Source organism: Dermochelys coriacea, chromosome 16 (assembly GCF_009764565.3).
Source record: "Dermochelys coriacea isolate rDerCor1 chromosome 16, rDerCor1.pri.v4, whole genome shotgun sequence".
Lineage (NCBI taxonomy): Eukaryota > Metazoa > Chordata > Testudines > Dermochelyidae > Dermochelys > Dermochelys coriacea.
This window is the reverse complement of record NC_050083.1, coordinates 4,617,477-4,629,258: the sequence shown is the minus strand read 5'-3', so window position 1 is coordinate 4,629,258 and position 11,782 is coordinate 4,617,477.

Sequence of the window (11,782 nt, the reverse complement as noted above, 5' to 3'; positions counted from 1 at the left end):
CTTTTCCTCTGCCTGGTTCTCTTAGTCACATGCTTCCACTGTCCACTTTCCTCACCCAGCAATTTCTCCTCAGAGTTCTTTGGTCCTGCTTCCATCTGCAAGTCTGAGCTTTTCTCTTCAGCCTCATGTCTCCGCTCGAACCCCCTTCTAAACTCATCCAGAGTTTCCACCTGCATCTCCAGTCCTCGGATCTTTTCTTCCATCAGCTCTATCAGGTGGCACTTCATGCAGACGAAACTCTTTTCATGTACCTCCTCCAGGATCATGTACATGCCGCAGCTTCCACATCCAGTTAGTGGGTTACAGATTGTTGCAATAAGCCATAAATCCAGGGTCTCTGTTTAGTCCAGGATTTTTAGTATCAACAACACTTTAAAAAGATGAGCCTGGGAGCTTAAATTCATAGCTTTGCTAGAAGCCAGTCTTCATACTCTGCATGTATAGAATGCTTGCCTTCTCTCTCAGTAGGATTCTTCAGCGTTTCTCCCAGACTCACTCACAGAAAAAATGAAGGAAGAACTGATTTCTACTCAAAGACTGTGAGAATGGGTTTTGGGGTGTGTTTTGGCATATTACAAAGCTTCTGGGGCACATCCCCCCCAGGGCAGCGGTTCTCAAACTGTGGGTCATGACCCCATTGTAATGGGGTCGCCAGGGCTGGCGTTAGACTTGATGGGACCCAGGGCCAAAGCCCAAGCCACACCACCCAGGGCCAGAGCCAAAGCCCAAGGGCTTGAGCCCTGGGTGACGAGGCTCAGGCTTTGGTCCTCCCGCCTGGACAGTGGGGCTTCGGCTTTGAGCGAAGGGGCTCAGGCTTTAGCTTTGGCCCTGGGCAGTGGGGCTTGGGCTTTGGCTCCCCTGCCCGTGGCGGTGGGGCTCGGGTGGCTCAGGCTTTGGTCCCCCCCCCCCCGGGGTCGTGTAATAATTTTTGTTGTCCGAGAGGGGTTGTGGTGCAATGAAGTTTGAGAACCCCTGCCCTAGGGTGACTGTCTATTCCACTAGGGCTCAAGCCATAGGCCTACTTGAGAACATACCCATCACAGATATTTGCAGGGCCATCACGTGGTTGTATGTGCACACGTTTTCCAAGCACTGTGCAGTCTTGACTGCTTTCAGGACAGCTGCAGCCTTTGGCAATGCTGATCTCCAATCTCTACCGAAACCACCTCCTCAGTACCCTCCTCCATATTGAGGCACTGCTTGGGAATCTCCTGATGTGGAACAACCACAGGGCCTCGAAGAAGAAGGAGAGGTTACTTATCTTAGCTGAAGTTCTTCAGCGTGTTTTGTCCCTATGGGTGCTCTACTACCCATCCTCCTCCCTCTCTGCTTTGGAGTTCTGCCTCTGGGTTTTGTGATTGAGAAGGAGCAGGAGTGGTGGTGGGTTCACCCCTCTCTCTATACTCTTGTGCTGGAGCATGAGGATGTATAGGAAGGATGCAGGCATGGACCCACAGGTGCTGCTGACAAGAACTGGAGAGGGCACGGATGCACATACATCTTGTCATGGAGCACCCATTGAAACAAAATACCTCGAAGAACTCCAGTTACTGTACAGGTAAGTAATCTCTCCTTCTCGGGTCCAAACTGCACAAATTACCACCAGTAACTAGAGGCTGCACTAGCAGAGAGCTGGAGAAGTAGGGGCCAGTGTTAGTGGGGAGGGGGTTACCAAGCATTCTGCAAACACACTTGCCTTGTACTCAGCAAGGTGGGTGCTGGCTTTCTCTGGCTGTGTGTGGCTGTGGCCCCTTTGCCATTGTCCCTCTGCCCCATGTTGCCTGGTTCAATGTGTCTCCAGTGCCATGCCCTTTCCCATCCCCCTGGCTCTCTGAAATTCTTAGCCACCCTGTAAACAGTAATTAGTGCCCTGATTGTGAGTCAGACCCCAGGCTGGGAGCCTGACAAGCTCTGAGCTGGTCTCTCTGCTGCCCTGAGCCAGGGTGTGCATGTTCTCCGGCAGGAAGGGGAAGTGAGTGAACATGTCATCCCCGTGCGGGCTCCCACTCTGGATCCGCAGGGCCTTCGGTGTCCACAGGGGCAGCAGATACATGGGATAGTTACCTCTCCAAAATCTGCATCAGTCTGTACTTGTATTGTTTTGTTTAGAGCAGAGGTTCTCAAACTTCATTGCATCGCGACCCCCTTCTGACAACAAAAATTACTACATGACCCCAGGAGGGGGGACCAAAGCCTGCGCCCACTTGAGCCCCACCGCCCGGGGCAGGGGAGACCAAGCCCAAGCGCCACTGCCCAGGCAGGGAGGGGGGGGAAGTAGAGGGGAAAAGCCAAAGCCTGAGCCTCGCTACCCAGGGCTGAAGCCCTAGGGCTTTGGCTTCAGCCCCAGGCGGTGGGGCTCACTCAGGCTTTGGCTTTGGCCCTGGGTCCCATCAAGTCTCTCACCAGCCCTGGTGACCCCATTACAACGGGGTCTCGACCTACTTTGGGGTCCCAACCCACAGTTTGGGAACCGCTGGTTTAGAGGTAGGGCCTGTCGGAAGTGAAGTGTGGGTCTCTTCCCCACCCCTTCAGTTAGCCAGTGTGAGTGCTGAAAAGGGCTGGCTTGACAGACCTGGAGCCCCTGTATCCTGCAGGGGTGACCTGGGGCTGAAGAGGGGAGCCCCTCTCCACATCTACTCAGGCCTTGGTGTGTCTGTTGTTGACAAAGGGGTGATTGCAGCAACTGCCCCTTCGCATGGACACCTGGCCCCTGAGACAATCAGTTCTTGCTTTCAGAGTAGCAGCCGTGTTAGTCTGTATTCGCAAAAAGAAAAGGAGTACTTGTGGCACCGTAGAGACTAACAAATTTATTTGAGCATAAGCTTTCGTGAGCTACAGCTCACTTCATCGGATGCATTCTAGGATTCCATCCGATGCAGTGAGCTGTACCTCACGAAAGCTTATGCTCAAATAAATTTGTTAGTCTCTAAGGTGCCACAAGTATTCCAGTCCTTGCTTTGATTCATTGTTATTACTGCCCCAGCAGCCCTGGCTGTGCTGGGTGGACACTGGGCTGCATCTGTGGGCTGTGAGCTGTCCTCAGAGCATTCATGGTGCCAGCACCGGTGTCCCATCCCAGAGGGCACCCAGAGCGCAGCCTGGCAGAGCTTATCAGACCACGCGGCTGACTCCCTAGTGACGGAGAAGAACTCACCCCACTCCAGCGATAGGAGCCAAGGGCCGCATTGGAGACCTAAAGGAGAGTTAGTGGTGGCAGAGACGGTGCCTCCGGACCAGCAGCCTCCTGTGGTGCCTGGGGCAGAGCACTGCGAGGTGGCCTGAGGCCTGGCACCCAGAGGCGAGGGCTGCAATATGGGGAAGGGGGCAGGTCAAAGCCAGACCTAGTTCCATGGAGGATGTGGAAGAGGAAGGCAGGGGCTGGCGAGGGGGGCCGCCAGATCAGCAAGGACAGACACAAAGCCAGAGAGCTCCAGAGGCTGGAGCCGTAGGCGGGTGGGAAGTCACAGTCCCCTGGACAAATGCAGGGGGCCCGTGGGCGAGGGCTGGAGAGCAGCCGGCTGCAGGGGGAGCGGCGGCCCCGGGGGGGCTGGGGCTAGCTCCGGGAAGGGCGGCGGGAGCAAAGCTGAGCAGAGGCGTGGCCGTGGAGCCGCCAAACCAGCCGGGCGGCGAGGCTGGCCCCGGGCCGGGGGGGCGGTGGCCGAGCCGGGGGCGGGGCGGCTCCCGAGTCCCGCCTGCCCTTCTCGGCGCCTGGGACGCGGTCCCGGGCCAGCGAGCGGCCACAGCTGCCCTGCATCGGCCACCGGGATGACAGCCGCTGTCCTGCGGGCAGAGCCGCCCCTCGCCCCGGCGCCCCTCGGCATGCCCGGCCTCGCGCCCGGGGAGCAGGGCGAGCTGCCGCCTGCGGCCGCCGCGGAGCAACAACCGGCCGGGCAGGCGGGAGATGCGGAGGGCCCCGGGGAGAGCGAGCCGGAGGCCTGGGGAGGCGAAGCAGGCGCCCGCTCGGGGGCCGCGCCCTGGCCCTCGGGACAGGTGCCCAGCGGGCCCCCGGATCTGGAGGGCGAGGAGGGAGCGTGGGAGCCTCGGCCGGATCAGCGCACGGCGCCCGCTGCCTGCGGCCCCCGCAGCGCGCCTCTGCCCGGCGGGCCCCTCTGCCCGGCTTCCGCGCCACTCAGCTCGCTGGCGGCGGCTGGCAGCAGCCCCAGCCCGGCAGCTCCCCAGGGGCAGCCCCGCCTGGAAAGGACCCCCAGCCAGAGCCTGAGCCTCTCCAGCGCGGGGACGGGCGAGCCGGCCGCGGTGGAAGCGGGCAGCGCCGGGGAGGAGTGCCCCATCTGCACGGAGCCCTACGACAGCGGGCGGCGCTCGCAGGCCCTGCTCAACTGCAGCCACGTGCTGTGCCGCGACTGCCTGCGCGCCATCATGGAGCGGGCCGGCGCCGCCGACATCGGCCGCGTGCGCTGCCCCATCTGCCGCCAGAAGACGCCCATGCTGGAGTGGGAGATCTGCAAGCTCCAGGAGGAGCTGCTGCTGCTGCACGCCCAGCCCGCGCCGGCCTCCCCGCTGGCCCTGCCCCTGCCCCTGCCGCCCCGGCGGCCAGGGCTCTGCGGGGCCCTGGAGCACCACTTCCAGGCGCGCTTCCACACCAGCCGCGTGTTCGGCTGCCTGCCCTGCGTGCGCTACCCGCTGTGCCTGCTCAGCGGCCTGGGCGGCCTGCAACGCCGCTGCCGCTGCTGCTACCTGCTCTCGCTGGCCGCGCTGCTGGCGGCAGAGACGCTCAGCCTGCTGCTCATCTTCCTGCCCATCGGGCTGCTCGTGCTGCTCTTCCTCATCTTGGACAAATAGCCGCCCCCGGGGCCCGGAGGCCTCTACAGCCAGGCCAGAGCGTGGGGAGGGGATTGGCGGTGGGGGGCCCTGGGGAAGGCCAGGCTGGCTGTTCCTACCCCTCTCAGGAGGGCTAAGTCGCAGGTGTGGGGCTGCGGTGTTCAGCTCGGGGAGAGCCCTGGTGTCCTGGCAGCATGCGCAGGCCAGAAGGGACAGCGGGGCTCAGTGGCAAGGCCTCATTAGCCCTGCCTCAGTTTGCCCCTTTGAGCTGCAGCCAAGCCCTTCCAGCTGGGTTGGGCTTCTGCCACAGCTGCTGCTAAGAACATAAGATCAGCCCTACTGGGTCAGACCACAGGTCCATCAAGCCCAATGTCCTGGCTTCCAACAGTGGTCAGTGCCAGGTGCTCCAGAGGGAATGAACGGGACAGGGAATCATCAAGTGATCCATCCCCTGTCGCCCATTCCCAGCTTCTGGCAAACGGGCTAGGGACACCATCCTGGCTAATAGCCATTGATGGACCTATTCTCCATGAATGTATCTAGTTCTTTTTTGAACCCTGTTATGGTCTTGGTTTTCACAACATCCTCTGGCAAGGAGTTCCACAAGTTGACTGTGTGTTGTGTGAAAAAATATTTCCTTGTATTTGTTTTAAATAAAAGGAGGTATTAAATAAAAGGAAGTAGAGCACCAGCAGGGGCCCCCTGGGCACTCCATGCCAGTGCCCGTGCACAGGGAGAGGGGCAGGGATTCTCTGCTTACAAAAGGGTCCAGACATGAGCTAAAGGCAGGAGGTGCCAAGCTCTGACAAATCTAGAGCACAAATGGAGGCTACGGGGCCAGCCAGTCCCAGAGCAGAGTTTAAGCTGTGACCCAGGGCAAACAGTACCACGCTCCTGCAGCCCGCCCACATCAGTCGGTGTCACAGGAGCAGAGGTGGGGCAGACGCACTGAGCTCAGGGCAAGGCAGGGCTGGGCTGGCCAGGGATGGTTCGTGCCTGATTTCCTCTCTTATTCAGTCGAAAGATTCTGTTTCCTCAAGCTCAGACTGTGAAAATACAAACGATTGACTTGAGAAGCATCTGTCTGAGTGCAGAGCCTGTGAGTGCAACAGAAGGGTCTGGCTGCAGTTGGCAGCATAAGGGTGGGTACTCTGCAAGCTTTCCCTGCGCTCCTCATCCACGGCCCAGTTTGGGTTCCTCCCCCTGCCACTGCCCCTTCCTCCTACCCTACAGCCCCCTCTATCCCTGCTCTGGTCTTCCTAAGTACCACCTCCTGCTTCCCAGTCATAGCCCTTGACTGAAGAGCCACTGCCCACCGTACTGAATTCTTTGGGGATCTGGGCAAAGGGATATTGAGATCCACCAAACTCCTTGCCCAGGTGACCAATGAGGATTTAAACCAAGCATGGAAGGCCAGTGTGCTAGCCTTGAGCGGTGCCCAACATGCAGGGGGCCGAATTGCCAGCTGGGAGGCAACTGACTTCACAGGGCCAGGGGCTATGGCGTGTTCAGTGCAGTCTGGGACACTGCCAGCCACAGACCCCCTGTCCTAACAAACCCAGGCTGTTTGATGCAACCAGGCTGTAAAGCAGAGCAGCTCTTGGCTCCGTATCCATGGTCTTGCTCCCAGCCTGTTGTCTCCTGCTACACAGGACCAGCTGGTTATTCTACCCGTCTGTACAGCTGGGCACTCCTCCTGCATGCAGCAGGCAGAGTGACTTGGTCCCCAGCAATCCACGTGACCCAATTGCCCCATGGCAGGGACAGCAGCACTGGGAGACCTTGGGGCTGAACAGATGATGCTCTCTCCGAATCTCACAATTCTCATGCTAATGCATGAGCCCAGCATGGTCCCCTAGTCACTGCTCTATGCCCCCCAGTGCTGACCCTCAGGTCACCTGAGGGGGAGGAACAGCTCTGAGCCTGATCCACCTGGGGAAGGGAAGCTCTGCTGAGCCAGGGCCCTTTTACAGTCCCTTTAGGGCGAGCTGCCTGGCATTCCACTGTGTGCACAGGAAAATCCTGGCTTCTAATGGGCTACTGTTGATTTCCGTGGTTTAAACATTTGCAGCCAGTGGATCACATCAGCTGCCCCTCCCCCAGCCCTCTGCAGTGCCTTGGATCACTCCAGGTGGCACCAATGGCTCTTAGCAACAGAAGGGCCAGTTAGTGCAGAGCCAACACCTGGAGCAGCCCTGCCTGGCCCCCAGCTGCTCATTGGCCTCATGCTCGGCCTCTGCAGGCACCAGTCCGTGCCTGTGTCCTTCAGGCTCCTACTTGCCCTTCCCTGCACAGAGATAAGGGAGCCGGCGCTGCCCGACTCTCCCGCAAGGGCACGGTAATGTCAGAGCAGGGCCTGTTCCATGCCCCTGCACCATTGGTAGCGCCCCTGTGTGATGAAGCAGGACTGTTCTTATTGTTTCCTCTGAATAGTGTGGGGGTGCCTCAGTTTCCCCTATGCAGTTCTTAAGTATCTAGGTGGTGGGATAAGGGTGTATGATCCTTGCAGAGCCCTAGAGGGCAGGTATGTGCAGGGGTCTGGACACAGAGAATGGCCAACACCGTTTCCTGGCAACTGATGGCCTGGGCCTTCCCCCCCCCCATCGCAAGGTGAGAGCTAAAGGGCTGGAGAACAAAGGAATCAGGTGACCTCCTGGCCCGGGAAAGGGACAAAGCCCAGAGGAGGAGGGGGCTGGAGAGAGTCAGTTTGGGGCTGGCTGTGGACATGGAGCGAAGTGCAGACTGAGTTGTCTGGCTCACTGGCCTCCAAAATGGACCCAGCTGAGGGGTCCTGTTCTCTGCACCTACAAGCTCTGTGTTAGACCATGTTCCTGTCATCTAATAAACCTTCTGTTTTACTGGCTGGCGAGAGTCACGTCTGACTGTGGAGTAGGGAGGCGGGACCCTCTGGCTTCCCCAGGACCCTGCCTGGGCGGACTCGCTGTGGGAAGCGCAGGGAGGGGCAGAGGATGCTGAATGCTCCGGGGTCAGACTCAGGAAGGTGGAAGCTGTGTGAGCTGTGTGTCCTGCAGACAGTCTGCTCACAGAAAGGAGATTTCCTCAGACTCCTGACCGGCTTCGTAGGGAGCAATTCCAGAGCATCACCCAGGGACTCCGTGACAACTGGTGGCAGTGGTGGGATGTACAATACCCTGTGGGTGGCGCTTCCTGCAGTAAGTGACAGGGGAGCAGTAAAACGAAGGGGGATTGACGGGGACCAGGCGTGCTGAAGGCTCAGAGAGGAGCGGTTTTGGGGGCGGTTAACCCCTGGGAGTGTGTGACCAGTGAGAAGGACTGAAGTAATGGGGTCCTCCTGGGGAATGTGGTGAGCAGTCTCGGGCAGAGGAGCCTGCGGCTTGGCCCTGGGAGAGAGAAGGACTTTTGCAGTAACAAGGTTTCCCTGGAGATTGCAGCGAGCAGTCCCAGGGGCAGAGGAGTCTGCAGCTCGACCCTGGCAAAGAGGTGGTGACCTCGAGAAGGGCTGGCACACTAGGAGTTCTCCCTGGAAACCGTGGGGAGCTGAGAGCACACAGGCCTGTGAGTCCACAAAAACTTGGGAACAGCGGAGTGATGGCCTGTCATCATCTCCTTAAGAAGGACATTGTAACGCTGTGCAAAAAGAGAGGGTTGTGCATTGGAAAGTTCACCAGAGCACAGTTAATTGTGCAGTTGGAGGAGGATGATCACACTAAGGAGCAGATTCCTGAGCCCAGATGGGGCTATAGCAGGGTCTGGGAGCAGCTGGAGCGGTAGCCAGGCATCCCCAAGACTCCTGTCCCCGACCAGACAGGGGTCTTCACGATCGGGTTCCCCATCCGGGGATCGGAGACGGATAGGATTGGAGCTGAGTCCGAGAGAGCAAGAGGACTGTGAGAGACAGCGAGAGTCCAAGCAAGAGCTGCAGAAGCAGTAGCAGCATGAACTGGCGATGGTGGAGCGGAGAGGCAGAGGGGACCTCCCAGGGGTGAGTGGGAATAGATCCCGGGGTGCCAGTTCCACAGGGAACCTCGAGACTAAATTGCTGCCCCTGGTTAAGGAGGGGGGGATGTGGATGCCCACCTCACTGCCTTTGAGCAGGCTGGTGATTTGAACCAGGGGGACCCTGCGGAACAGCCCCGGTGTCTAGCTCTATTGCTGGGTCCCAAGGCCATAGACTCCGTCAGCCAAATGGGTGGGGAGGTGGACAGGCTCCCACTCCTGGTCCCAACCTATATGTCTGTGTGGAGTCTCCTGGGCTTAGGCCCCTCGGACCCCCAGTGGGAGCAGAAGGTGATGGTCAATGGGGAGGCATTTGTGGGGTGGCGAGATCATGGGACACGGAGAACTGTTGTCAGGCCCCTGGTGGTGCAGTCTCAGATGCTGAGGGGCTGGGTGAGCTGGGTGAGGGTCACAGGGATGAAGCCCCTCGCCCTGCCTATGGCCCAGATCCCTGTGCAGACACAGGAGGGGTGGGGCTGGCTGGTTGTTGGGGTTCTCCAGGATACCAGCTGTGAGACCCTGCTGGGGGGTGACTGTGTCTCTTTGGGACAGGATCCAGGCCGTGCTCCTGTAACTGCCGAGGGTTTGAATTTGAATCCAGGGAACTAATCGGTGGAGACGGAAATGGTCACTGAAAGTGCAGATGACCTGGCTGGCAGCAGGGAGGTGCTGCTAGGCTCAGGATACCTGCCTACCTGTAACCAGACCCCTGGGGCTGGGTGGGACAGAGATGCTCCCGGCCCCCTTGCACACCGGAGAGGGGGCTCACGCTGGCTCTGATGCAGTGAGGAAAGCAGCAAGCTCGGTGCCTACCCCCACTGAGACAGTAAGGGCAGCGCTGAGCACAGTGGGAGCTGAGACCCCAGCTGAGTGTGGGGAGACACAGACAGGGCAGGGGATCTGTTGGGAGCGGCAAGGTGCTTGGTAAGGAAAGTCTGGATGAGCCTAGGCAGCCTTGTGAGCTGATGGCTTTGTCTAGTCAGCAGGGTGGGAAGGCGAGGAGAGTGGAAGATGAGTGTCCCTGCACCTTACCTGTTAGCTGGGTGAAGAATTGGGACAGGGATGGAAATGTGCCTGTGTCTGTCAGGGGTATTGACTTGCCTGTGGAGGGGGCTACCCCGGTCTCCAAGCAGTTGTCTGTGAACAGCCCTGTGTGCTGGGACCAGGGGAATGAGATCCCGAGCTGTGTGTCTGGGAAAGGAGAAAGTGTGTCCGGCTCTTCTTTGTCTGTGGAGCAGACAGAAGGGGCCTTTCAGCCTGTGATGGTTGAGAATAGTGCAGTTGTCTCAGAGTTGGTTCTGGATTCAGCTAAAGCCCAGGAAGGGAATGGCCCTAAGTTTGTGTCTGCTAGGGAGAATGGCCCTGTAACTAGGTCGCATCTAGTTAGTGTCTATGTAAAATCCCAGAGACCAGACAATTCTGGTGCTTGTATTTTGCCTGTGGCTAGTGTGTTGTTGGGAAAGGGTGTAGCAGTTCTGTCTAATCAGGGTGATACCCTAGCCAGGGCACAAGGAGAGCAGAAAGGTGATTTCATTGTGTTACCTACTGAGGGTGTGGAAACCTGTAGCAAGAAGGAAAAGATTCCTGAGCTTGTGTGTGGCAAAGGGAAGGAGAAGGCTCCTAACCTTTTATCTAGGAAGTCTGTAAATTTGCCTGACAGGGGATTGTGTAGGAATCCGCCTGATGGGCCAGAGGTAATTCTAGATGTAAGTGAGACCCAAAAAGAGTCTGTTGTTGCTCAGGAAAGTGTTTCTCTAGAGCAAGCCCTAGGTGAAGAGGGTAAGGGCAGGTTTCAGAGTAGCAGCCGTGTTAGTCTGTATTCTCAAAAAGAAAAGGAGTACTTGTGGCACCTTAGAGACTAACAAATTTATTAGAACATAAGCTTTCGTGAGCTACAGCTCACTTCATCGGATGCATTTGATGAAGTGAGCTGTAGCTCACGAAAGCTTATGCTCTAATAAATTTGTTAGTCTCTAAGGTGCCACAAGTACTCCTTTTCTTTTTAGGGTAAGGGCAGAATTTCTGTGAAGGGTGAATTGTTGCATAGAAAACCCCCTAGGGAATGGAATCCTCATGAAGTCTTTGCAAGCAGTTTACTGCAACTGAAGGGTGTGAAAGTGATTTAATCAAGAAAGTTTCAGTTCCTAACAGCCAGAAATTTTCTGTTGTGAATGAAGCCACTGACTTTCCTGTTGAAAGATCCAGTGTGGATAGCTTTGAGAAGGTCTCAGATGGAGTGAAAGCTGTTAAGAAAGTTAAACAGTCCTATAATCAAGTGGCTGCGTTTGGTCAGGTTGTTGAGAAAGGGATGCCTCCATGCTAGTTCTGTAAGTGAACAGTATGTGGCCCAGGTCAAGATGGGGGCTCTTAACCAAGAGAGCCCAAATTGCAGGCCTCCAGACTGGAGCGCTGGGAGAAGACCCAATCCCAGTTTGACTCCTGGGGGTTTTGGGGTGGCAAAAGGGCACGGGCCGCATAAACCTTCCCACATGCGGCATGCGAGTGCTATCAACCATCCTCGACCTAAGGGAGGCTGTGAAACTGAAAGGGCCTGCTGTAACTCCCACCAAGGAATGGGAGAGATGCTGGGGCATCCATGGGAACATTGGTGGCTTCGAACTTCCCCAGGTCACCGGCTAAAGTGACCCCACTCAGTTCGGTCTCGAAGGGGGGAAAGATGTGATGAAGCGGGACTGTTCTTAATGTTTCCTCTGAATATTGTGGAGGTGCCTCAGTTTCTCCTATGCAGTTCTTAAGTATCTAGGTGGTAGGATAAGGGTGTATGATCCTTGAAGAGCCCTAGAGGGCAGGTGTCTGGACACAGAGAATGGCCGACACCCTGTTTCCTGGCAACTGATGGCCTGGGCCCTCCCCCCTGCAAGGTGAGAGCTAAAAGGTTGGAGAGCAAAGGAATCAGGTGCCCTCCTGGCCCGGGAAAGGGACAAAGCCCAGAGGAGGAGGGGCTGGGGAAGAGTTTCAGTTTGGGGCTGGCTGGGGACATGGAGTGTAGTGCAGACAGAGTTGT